Below are 12,500 nucleotides of genomic sequence, written 5' to 3' on the forward strand. Positions count from 1 at the left end.
GCAACGTTGGACACTTAGTCTGTCTACTTATAGGTAACACGTACGATGCAGCTAGCGTATAAAATTGAGTTCAAAACTATGTGATCAGCGTATACAAATACCGGCGTATGCCTTCTTAAAACAATATGCTTATACTATGGACAAGAAGCGAGCGAGAGAGATAGGCATTCATTATGGTGAAAAAGCTGGGAGGTCGGCCTGAGTCAAAGTTCTCACCTGCTACTCAGCATTTTAGGGAAGGGAAATGGGAGTAATGAGAGATGGAGAGAAGCCTGTTGATGATGAGTACGATGATGAAGTTGAACCGCAAGGACGTTTCAAAGTCTCAAATCCAGGTCACTCTCGCGCAAGAACTTGACGATGGCAATATTGCGCCGACGACAAAGGTCCGGCCAAGGTCACAAGGTAATCGTTTCAGACAAAGGCCGATTGAAGAACTTGGACCTAAGTTTTACCAATGTCTGTCTTTCCTAGGCATACTGCGGGTAGATACACAAAAAAAAAAAAACAAAGAAAAAGCAGGCACTATATATTTTTTCTTGATTGGCACGGCATAAAATGAGATGTTGGTATATATGGGAACCGTGCTGATATGGGAACCACGGGTGCTCCTTGCCTCTTCAGCAGAAAATATTATGCACTGCAGCAAATACACTTCATTCTCGCCATTGTTGCTGGCAGTCGATCCTGTCACTTCACAATGAAGTGGCGCACAATCGACAATGCCGAGCAAACTACCGTTAAATGAAAGTCTTGTGTCGTACGTTCGTTTTCTTCTTTTTCACGCCACGTGACGACTACAACTTATAATAACACGTGTTGCCACCATATGCATGTCTTTAAACGGGCCCTTGAAACGGCGCAGAAAACCGTTTTGAGACATCTAGGACGGAATACCCCACAAACAGCCTTACACGCGGTCAAACTCGTGTCGGGATAAACAACTTGAAACCGGTTATACTTAAAGCATCGAGAGTTGCATCCTTTTTAGTACTTGAGCTGCGATCAGCTATATGTTACGAAATCTATTGGTATGCAATGCTGAATATGTGAGACATATAACGGCAATATGGAAATCCCCGGGAATATTTTGTAACTCCAAGATGTCATAACGACTTCTTGAAAGGTTTCCTCAAGGTCGCGTTTTTTAAATCGATGGTGTCACTGCATCGACACTCTCAGCTAGTGCAGTTCGGGTTGCTTTGGAGCTGAATGCATAAATGTTTGAACTGCACTCGTACTGGTATTTGTCGATGGCGAATTAACTGGAGCGGCTGGTTAGATTGTCAGCTAGGAAAAATAACTAGTGGAAATAGTTAAACAAAGGAAACACGCGAAGGTTCAGCGATCAGAGACAAATATCAGTATATAGCGGTGTGCGATATTCTGGCTGATGAATATCCCCTCTTTGCATTGTATACACTGACACCAGCGAATTGTTGACTTGCTCTGTTTGGCGGCCGCTGAAGTTCCTTACTATTCTTCATTTATTCTTCTTTCTTTCCTTTTTTTTGGCATAAAATTTAAGAAACGTGTAATCTAGGGTCGTTTACTATTTCAATCTTCCGATAAACAAGCAATTCGTAACAGAGGTCGGAAGTAAGAAAGCGGCTATACTGACAGTGCTGATAAGTGTACAGCAGAAAACGTACACGATGCCGGGGGCCATTTTTCAAGTGTCTTACGAATGCAATGGGGCATGACATTCTGCGAACGTTTATTTGGTTAAAGTACACCAGGCTTCCAGTTTAGGCCAAACCCCCTCGTGAGTATGAGTGATGTTTTGAGGAAACAATAACAAGTGCACCAAAGTGAAGTAACATTAGCAGGCTGCAGTAAAGACATGATGGAGTAGCTATCAAATGCACTGTACACTAATGGTGACCGGGACAAATGCAGTTTTTGATTACTTTATACACCAAGCTTCACTTTGTGCTTTTATATAAGGCCTCGAGTGGCGGCTCATAGAACGCTGCGGTTTCCTTTTTACGTGCTGCACATTTGGCTGAACGTTCCTGCGTCTCCGTTTCCTGTCATCGCCCCCGTTTCTGCACCATTTCCCTAATGGGGCTTCGTAGAACGCGCGTATACAATAGTTAACCTTTTCTTCCCCACGACAATATCAGGGAGAACGAAGGCTTTTAGCTATATTTTTCCTTAACTGCGTAAAGGAGGACAAAGTGTTTTGTTTATTAAAGCGTGGAAATGTCGTCTAAATATTGCCGTTGAAGTTGCTTTTCCATATCCGCTGGAAGGCCTGTAATACGGTTACAACGGGAAAACGTTAATAATAATAATAATAATAATAATAATAATAATAATAATAATAATAATAATAATCTTTATTTTGGCAGGAAACATTCAAAAAACACAAAAATACACCAGAGACACCTTCCTACTAGAGTCAACGAAGCAAAAGGCGCCTATTTGGCGCATGCCGAGGCCTCGTTTCTCCGACGTACAGCACACAGCGATCAGTGCTGTCAAAAAGAAAAAAAAGAAAAAAAAAAACGTGCAAGTATATACTGCATGCATTGTAGGACACGAATAGAAAGTTGGGGGCGGCGGGATTTGGTCTGGAAGCAGAACATATAGAGACAAGCATTTTTAAGTTCAGAATTCACTAGATAATAATGATTAAAAGACATTGTGAATGTTAAAAGGGCAACAAAGCAATGACAATGTGGCACTTTGCGCGTAAAATATTACCAATGGCAACAAATGTCGGTAAACAAACGATTAAGAGCGTCCAGTAGCGGTTCGCTCTATAAATTAGCCTAGTTCCGCCGTCTTTTTACCGGCAGCCTTGACACAAATAAACTCTGTGTACAAGTTCTGTATGTTCAGGCGGCAGCCGGTCCGCGTGTTCCATATTAAAAAAAAAAAAAAAGGGGGGGGGGGGGGAGAAACTGCGTGCAAGGCCGGAAGATGGGTAATTTTCAGTGGACCTAACATGCAGGCTTGGTGGACCATGCTGGCATAGAGATGTAACCGGTTGAAAAAAACATTGAAAAATTCTGGAGAATTTTTTTTTTTTCGTTTTTCTTTTCAACCAGAATAAAATTGAAAAAAAAGAAAACGTGTAACGTCGCAGAATACAGAACCTGCAAGGAAATTTGGTCAAAAGAAGGAGTTTCGGAGTCTGCGAAGCACCTGGATCGATCCACGTCGTGGCAAGGACTTTGCTTCAACTAACCCTTGAGCGCCCCGCCTGTCACGTACTGCAGATTCCCACTTCTTCTGCAGCATGTGAAACAAACTGGTATGGTATGGTATGAACAACTTTATTGGGTCTGAGTTTGGAAGTGTGCACATCAATTTACGTTAGAGGCTCGCAGGGGATCGCGTGCGAGAACTTTTGTATGTGCCCTCGATCGAATCTCAATGTCCGGAAGACTTCGTCCGCTGCCCAGCGAAGCGTTGACGCGTCAAGCGGAAATGGATCGGACACAGATTGATACAAATGTCGGTCTTGACGCTTTAATGTGAAATCGATGCCTTGGCGTGACTTTTGTGGATGCAATAATGTAACAATTATATTCTTTTCAGTGTTAAAGAAATAAATATGTCGGGTTTTTCATAGCTGTGTGCGCAATCGTCTTTTTTTTTTTTTCAATTTTTCGTATTTTTCTAAAAAAGACATAAAAGAAGCCAGTTTTTTTTTCACACCCCTCCAAATTTCGTGAAATTTTATATCTCTATGCAGGCGGGTCAATTAAGAGAGAAACAATAAAGACAGCGTTGTTCTAAGAGATGTGATCGCAAATTCGTTGAATGCCGCATACATGTTGTGTGCGTTTGATTCCGCTCATGTGCAGCCGCCGCTACGTCGTCGGGCGAATAGGAAGTTATTCACATGACTGCCGACTTGAACATGCAGCTCCACTAAAAGAGTGCGTATCACGATCGTGGCACGAATGATGTATGGATGGGTGCAAATACATTAATGAACGTCCTGAGGTACGCAACTCAGCGCGCTGCGGGCCGCTCCCACGTTGGGACAGTCAGGCCATGCCCGACCGCCGCATCGTGGGCCCTCTGGACAGCCCATAGTTGCGCCCCGGCAAAGGGGCTCTTGATAGCGGAGAGCCACTTGTCCTCATTGATATGTTCGGTGATTCGCAACGAACATATAGGTGCAACTATTCTATCCAATGCTGTTCCCTCTCGCACATCGTCAGTAATCCGAGCCGCGGTCCACCTATACGTTGGCTGTGTTCCAATGACTCGCCGTATCTGCTCAGCTGTCTGCGTAGACTGTCTTTGATATTGGCGTATAAGTGTATGCAAGAATGATACGCTCGACCGTTGTTCCGTTTAAGATTCCGCATGCACTGATCCTGTGGTGGTGGAGTCAGGTATCGTAGCAGGCTGCTCAATATGGTGCGTTAAAACAGGAATTTTGTGCCATTTTCGTGCATTTGCTTGAATGTGTCGGGAAAGGTGTTGGGCAGCGGTCGCATAAGCTTGGCTTCACCATAACTTCAAGAATTTGCCGCGGACTAGGTGCTATGTCCAGGTTGAACGAAATTTTTTCCCTGACTTTTATATTATATACCGGGCTGTTTCGTTTTAGAAGGTCCAAAATCTTTAAAAATCGCCTGTGCCAGATTGCACAAATATAACCGGTGATTTAATTTACTCGATGACGCGGCCATTACTTCTACGAGAAATCAAAATGCCTAATTAAATAATTAACATAATTACCCTAACTAACTTTTTATATTTTGAAATATATGTTAAACAAAATGTTTATACCTATATTTTAATCTACATAATCCACATCCGTGCTTTAATCCAAACCCATATTTTAATCGACGAATTGCACCCGCCGTGGTTGCTTAGTGGTTATTGTGTTGGACTGCTGAGCACGAGGTCGCGGGATCGAATCCCGGCCACCGCGGCCGCATTTCGATGGCGGCAAAATTCAGAAAGCGCCGTGCACTTACATTTAGGTGCACGCTATACGAACCCTAGTTGGCCCAAGTTAATCCGGAGACTCCCCCCCCCCCCCCCTCCTACGGCGTGCCTCATAATCAGATGGTGGTTTTGACACGTAAAACCTCATAATTTAATTTAATCTACGAATCATAGCTAGTGAGTTCGCAAGGCGTATCCACTTGGAACAAATTCTCTAAACTGGACCAGTTTCCAGATACGAATTTTCGAAGCATCTGACGAAATGCTTGGTGTTCCAGTTACTTTTGCGCTTCAATGCATAAAATTGTGTTTTCTTTAAAAGAAGTAACAATTTGGAAAAAGAAAAAGAGAACAAGCAATTACAATGCGTTTCTCGTCGCTGACTGTAAATTCAGCGCCGCGATTATAATCGCAGACACGAACGACCTTACTTGCTCGATTACCGACCGATATCACCTTCAGGGGTATTCCTGTGTTTAGCATATGCACGACGCGTCGTTCGATACGCCTTCATTTCGAGTAAATGAAATCTCGGGGGTTCAATCACCACGCACGGGGTGCGATATACTTGTTGCCGTAAACAGCGCGCTCTTTCCACAGCTCGGTCAAATGGCCCACGAGAGCTGAAGTGAGTTCACGGTCTATTCGTTATGTAAACTACTGGGGTGTTTTGAAAGCAAGTGATGAGACACTGAATACAGGATCGCGTTGGGAATTGCAGGTCGCCCGGTAAACCCGGCACCGCGCAGGCCATAGACTGATTAGGAGGGGAACTAGTAGCGAGTCTTCTTTGTGTGTTTTTTTTTTATCCCCCTTTGATTTAGATGTATAGAAGCAGGGGAAGATAGGCTACGTCACAGCCGTCTATCTCAAAATGCCAAGTTCGTTACTCAAGAAACAATTTTGAAAAAATCACCGCCGAAGCACTCCGTACAGATCCTGCTTAATCAGCGAAGCTGAAACGCGCGGCCCCAGCTTTATGACTGAGCTAATACCGGCGGTTCATTAAGGTATTTCTCAATTATGGTTACGTCTTTGTGTTTCTTGATGCGGTTACACACACGTTCGGCTGCGACGGAGGGAATGACGTCACTGGCAGTATGCCCGCAATCCGCCGTTGTCGCTGGCGTTCGATGCCTCGAGTTTGCTCGGCGGCACGATTAGTAGCATTCGCCCGCCATTGCAGCTTGCGATTCTTCAAAAATTTAATTTCTTCAAAATTAAATCTGTCCGTTACGTAAGACAATGAATGGCTCATACCCCCTTAAGCAATGGCTCATACCCCTGTAAACGTGGCCTCCCCATTACGATGACAGAAGAGAAGTGAAATTCTACGCTGGAATGATGAGCCGCGGCAACGGAGCCAGCTGTGGAAGAAGCCGACGACTATGACGAACGTGGGAGCAGTGGCACGAGCGCGTTCGCGCGGTTGCGCCGAGGGTGCCAGCGAGCCAGCTGTGTCAGAAGACGACGGCGCTCGAGCCATCGCTGATGATGATAGTTTCCGCGCACATCGGACGGACGGATTTGGTTTCGCCTAGCCATATACAGCTTCGCTTTAAATATATCAAAAAGCACAATACAGACACGAACACGTATAATATACTGGCCAGAAATAAGCTGTGCTTCGCAACAACAACAGTGATGACGACGACGACGAGAAAGTGGGAATCGACCTGCGTTATCGCTTTGCTGATCATGTTTTCCTTCCAGTGTACTTACATCTATGGTCCACCATTTTTTGGCCCGAAACTTAAATAGGCTGAAAAATTACACCGAATTTCGTTTCCCTAACGAGGTAATTGCACTCTGGACATTTCTGATTAAGAAATTTATGTTTCCCTTTCTCATGCACCGGCATTACTTCAAAACCATGAAATATATAGGTCTTAAATAACTACCCCTATAACTGCAGCGGCATTGGGTTTAAAGGTAAAGCCAACGTCATGATTAGTCTGTCGTCTCGCCGTAAGAAAGCAAGACTTCGCCTCTTGAGCAAGTTTTACCACCGCCCTCTAAAGCCATTCAGTCATTTGACTGGCTCATCATATATGCGTCAACTCACATCAGTGCGCAATTTATTTTCGTCCCATTCGAACATCTGTTCACCTGTCGCCATTCCTCGAGCTCTCGAGGGACTGAAATAATATAGGCGTATACCCTCTGCGAAAGTGGCCCTCCCCAACCCGTCTATAGCTCGACGACATTGCTATCCGAATTCATCAGCTGACCCTAAGCACACACCTTGTGTAACACTATTTGTATTGCAATGCTCGTAGGTGAAGGTACGCGAGTGGACATAAAGATTCTTTTTTTTTTTTTTGCCTCTCATATGATGATGATGATGATTTATTGGCATCCCCTTTGAAACGGGGCGGCGACAAATAGTCACCTAGCCTGCTTGATTTAATCAGGTATACTATACATGTTCTTTATCTTGCATTTTTGTATACCTATCATTATTTTTCTTTTTCAAAAGTTTACCTTGTACAGCTGCCTATGATTTTAAGAGATCAGGTCGCATCCATCTTTTCCCTACTTTTTTTCCACCAGTACTCCAATCGTCTCTTGCTGATCTCTACGGCTGATCTGTTTATGTTTCCCTCCACTTTAAACCCAAGCGCTTCTGGGAGTTGCACGTTACCTACGGTTCTCGCTGGGTGGATCCCGTCGCATTCCATTAGGATGTGCTGAGTGGTCTCTGGATCTCTACTGCAGCATACACATGTCTCATCTAATTCCGAATATTTGTTCCGATATGTTTTCGTCCTTAGGCAACCGGCTCGAGCCTCAAATAGCAAGGCACTGCCCTTTGTGTTATCGTACAGATTTTCCCTTCTAATTTCTTTCGTCTCATTCTTGTAAATCTCCATTGTCCTTTTCGTTTCCATTCTTTGCATCCAATTCACGGTCTCTATTTCTCTCACTTTCTTTCTGATGACCCCTGGTTGTCTATTTACAGTTTCGATTATCCTGTACTTGGTTGCCAACTTCCTTGACCTCTTCCTCCATTCTGTGTCCACGCTTTTCATGTAGAGATACTTGTGCACTTTAGCCGCCCATTTATTTTCATCCATGTTCCTGAGCCTTTCTTCAAAACTAATTTTGCTTTGTGCTTCTCTGACTTCAAAAGAGGCCCAACCCATGTCTCCATGCACTGCCTCATTTGTCGTATTACCGTGTGCTCCCAAAGCCAACCGGCCTACTGATCTTTGGTTAACTTCCAAACCCGCCAATATGTCCGATTTTAAGCATATAATGGCATTTGCGAATGTTAGCGCTGGCACCATTACTCATTTCCAGATTCCACGCACCACCTCATACTTATTGTGGCCCCACAGTGCTCTGTGTTTCATTAATGCTGCATTCCGCTTCCCCTTTATTTTCAGATTATCTTGGTGGTTGCTTGAGTAATTCTTTCCTTCGTTTATGTGTACGCCGAGGTACTTATATTGCTTCACTATGGGTATTACTTGCTGTTGAATTGACACCACGAAGTTACTCGTGTGCTCATTAAAGATCATAATCCCTGATTTCTCTGTGCTAAACTTAAGGCCTAGATTTGTCGCTGCGTTCCCACAGATATTCGCAAGTATCTGTAAATCTTTTTTATTGTCCGCTAGTAGCACAATGTCGTCTGCGTACATCAGTCCAGGGATCTTCTGTTGCACCATTTGTCCATTACGCATGTAGGATAAATCAAAACCTAATTCGCTGTTTTCCAGTCGTCTTTCTATGCCCTTGACGTAAAGCGTGAACAACAATGGTGACAGAGGGCATCCTTGCTTCAATCCTTGGTGAATTCCCACCATTTCATTTCCTTTTCGGCCTTCCCATGCCACTTGTACTTGGTTGTCTCGATATATCTCCCTCAGCAGCTCCACGAAATCGTCATCTATGCCTTCGTATTGAAGAATATCCCACAACAATTCCCTGTCTACGTTGTCATAAGCTCCTTTAATATCTAGAAATGCTATCCATAAAGGTCTTTTCTGAGCTACTGAAATCTCTATGCACTGAGTTAGTACAAACATATTGTCTTCTAAGCGTCTGCCTGGCCTGAACCCATTCTGTAGTTCCCCCAATACACCGTTTTCCTCCACCCACTTCGACAGTTCTAATTTTATGGCTTGCATTGCCATTCTATATATCACCGACGTTACTGTAACTGGCCTGTACGAGCTCGTCTTATCCTTATCTCCTTTGCCTTTGTAGATAAGATTCATCTTGCTTTCACGCCATCCAACGGGAATATTCTTTGTTCTAATCACTTGCTCTATGGCATTAGTCAGCAGTGCCTTGCTTTTTGGACCGAGGTTTTTGATTAGCTGTATTGGGATTTCATCGGGTCCTGCTGCCGTGTTGTTAGGGACATTTTCTGCTGCCTTTTTCCAATAAAAGCTTTCTATGCTGAATTTTGATCTCTCAGGCCTCTCTGTTGTTGCTGGATCTGTTGTCTGAACTACGCTTTTTCTCGTACCGAAGTTATGCCTGATAACGTCTGTGATGTACCGCAGCGCATCATCGCCTTCATAGATGTTACCGTCTTCATCCCTTATAGCCGTTTGCGAGTTTCTAGTTGGAGCTCCGAGTGCTTTTATATGGTTCCAGAATCTTTTTGGGGCGCCTTTGTCTCTTTTGTGAATGTTATGCACCCAACGTTCACTTGCGCATTTAATTTTCTCTTGCACGAGCTCACTCGCAACCCTTTTCTTTTCTCGGTATGTATTCCATCTAAGGAGCACCTCTTCTTCTTGTAATCCCAACTTTTTGGCTTCTCGATGAACCCTAGATGCCTCTTTACGCTCTTCTATAGCTTGTTTAATTTCCTTGTTCCACCACTTACGTGGTTTCCTCTTTCCAATCCAACAATTGTATTGCCGTGTCCGCCTTATTTCATGCTGCATAACCTCCACCAGTTCCTTATATTCCCAGACTGCTGTAGGAAAAGCCTCAATTTTCTTCTCTATGTTGTTTGCGATCTCTGTTATTTGCTCGTCATTCATTTTTAAAAACTCTGAGGCTATTGGTTCATGTTCTGCGCTGGTATCTCTCCCAAACTTTAATGCTAAACGTCTATGATCGCTTCCCAGGCTATTTTTTCCATTTTCGTCTATTATCATGTGGTCCAGTTGTTCGTAGACCATTTCTGAGACTAAGGCGTAGTCGATACATGACTGCCTGTTTCCGCATTGCCACGTTACCTGTCCATGACACTTATTCTCCCTGTTAACTACTATAAGGTTCTGTTCATCACACAAATCCAGCACTAGAGAGCCGTTGTAATCAGTATATCCGTCTAAATCGTCCATGTGCGCGTTCATATCTCCCACTAATATCACCTGGCCCGAGTTACTGAACTCATTAATATCGCTTCTAATGCAATCGACCAATTCCTTATTTTTTTCCCTGCTATCACTTCCTGTCCACAGGTAAGCTACTCCCAGCCACGTCTTTTTACCTTGCCATGTACCACTAATCCATAAATGCTCTTTACATGTCTCGTTTACCCTTCGCCACTTCAGACCTCGCCTAATTAGTACGCCTACGCCTCCGCCTTTCCTTGACCCGGTCATTCTGTTGCACCCTTCCCATACAAAGTTGTCAATAACAGGCGGCTGCTCCAAATCTCGTAGATGCGTTTCGGTCAAGGCGTACACACTAATCGCTTCATCATTCAGTTGCGTTTGAATTTCCAGCCATTTTTCCTGCTTACGACCACCCTGCATGTTAATGTAGCAAATTTTACCTTCTCTATTCTTATCCTTTCTGCGTCTTTTCCTGACTCCTGGTCGCCTAATTCTGCCCTTTACTGGTGTTCGCTATGTTCAATACTTAATCCTGCTTCCTGATTGCCTGGGGCCCGCCTAAAAAAGCTACAGCTCGTGCCGCGAATCGATTTCCGACCGGTGTTGCTACACTTTCACTAAAGCCCGCTGTCTTGTGTGACCCCGCTGTCACACAAGACAGCGGGGTCCACCTACCGACGAGCTTTGCAGCGAAGCATATGTTCGCAGCACCCCGCAGGCATGATATCGAAAGTCTGATTAGGTGAGCGACGGTCGAGTAGATTCGACGCCCTGCATGCCCTGAGCGCCTGTGTAAGTATAACGCAACATCAACAGCAGGCCCAAGCGCACCGTGGGAGTTAACGTATATTTATACTGACGACACAATCGTGAGAGTAAACACGAGAGGCTCACGATTTATCGCGAGATACGAAGGGAAGCCGAACACGAGATAATCCGCAGGTGAAAACTTGGCCACACTTGGCCACGCTTGGCACTTGTACTTTTCCCACGGGTATAATTAATAGAGCAACGCGCGAGCGTGGGACCGGCCAAGTTTCTGCCCAGGTTATTGTGATCGAACGCTATTGTGGTCGCTGATTACATTATTAAGAACGTACACACCATGTGGACAAGCAATTTTATAGCTTCTTCTCGTGCGATAGAGATGTCCTGTGTACGGTGGCTTCTATGTCTCGCTGTCGTGCGTCAACAGCCGTTTATTTACCGCGGCGTCGTTCTCTCTCAAGAGATCTCACAGCAACGCGCGTGTTTACACAGAAAAAAAATCAGAGGCCTTCGCGTGGCGTGATCGCACAATCGTTGCCAAACGCTTTCTCTACCTGTACACACGATCTTTGTAAACTTGCTTCTCTTGTTGTCGGTTCAGAATTTCTCTTTCAAAGCTACCTTGAGGTGGTCCAACGGGTTCCATATGCATGTAGGCGTGACGTTTTTAGCAATCGGATGTTGCAGTTGCTATAGGAAGACGTGCATGCGAACTTGTTCGGAATGTTCACCCCGCGAAAAAAATGTAAAGAACAAATTCTGTTGGGCTGTGCAGGGTTAATTTAAGGATAGGTTGTTCGGGTTGCAAGCGCTTGCTACCTGCTGCTCCATTTCTATCGTGAATCGACACGGAACTCCAACGATGCAACTCACACTCTCACTAAGTGATGGGAGTTTCCTTCCCAAAGCTGAACCCTGGCTTCAAGAGATGTCGGCTTTGATTCAAATTAGGTTGCGAAGGGCTTCTTTTGCTGGGAATCTAACCCACGACGTCGAGCTTAGCGGCAAAATCTCGTAGCCAGCGAGCCATCCCGGTGGGTATCCAGCGGCTGCCGCAAGGCTTCGTCTGTTTGAGAGAAGGAAGTACAGTTTTGGTTCAAAGTTCTGAGCACACCGCGCATGTGACAGGAGGTCGCATGCACTGTCCTTTCAGCCTTTCTGCTCCTTGTAGCTGGCATTGTAGGGGGTTCTGTGCGAACTGTGAGCGCGAACAACTGGATAATCTGTGTGAAACAAAATCAACAGAACGTAAATTGAACCTTATTGAGTTTCTACAAAGTAATTTTTAGCCTAACATGACGCTGCATTTGTATTGTGCCTCCTCTGAGGAGGAAGAGGCACAATACAAACTGGGGGTTTAGTACATTATTTCGCACTAAGCTTTTAGAGGCTACGGACTGCAGAACGCAAGCGATTTGAAATTTCTCTCTCTCGCTCTCTCGGACGCCGTAATTAATATGCTTTCTCGCTTTCCGTAGCGTACTTTAGACGTCTTCGCGATTA

This window comes from Dermacentor silvarum, unplaced genomic scaffold (genome assembly GCF_013339745.2).
Source record: "Dermacentor silvarum isolate Dsil-2018 unplaced genomic scaffold, BIME_Dsil_1.4 Seq1054, whole genome shotgun sequence".
NCBI lineage: Eukaryota > Metazoa > Arthropoda > Arachnida > Ixodida > Ixodidae > Dermacentor > Dermacentor silvarum.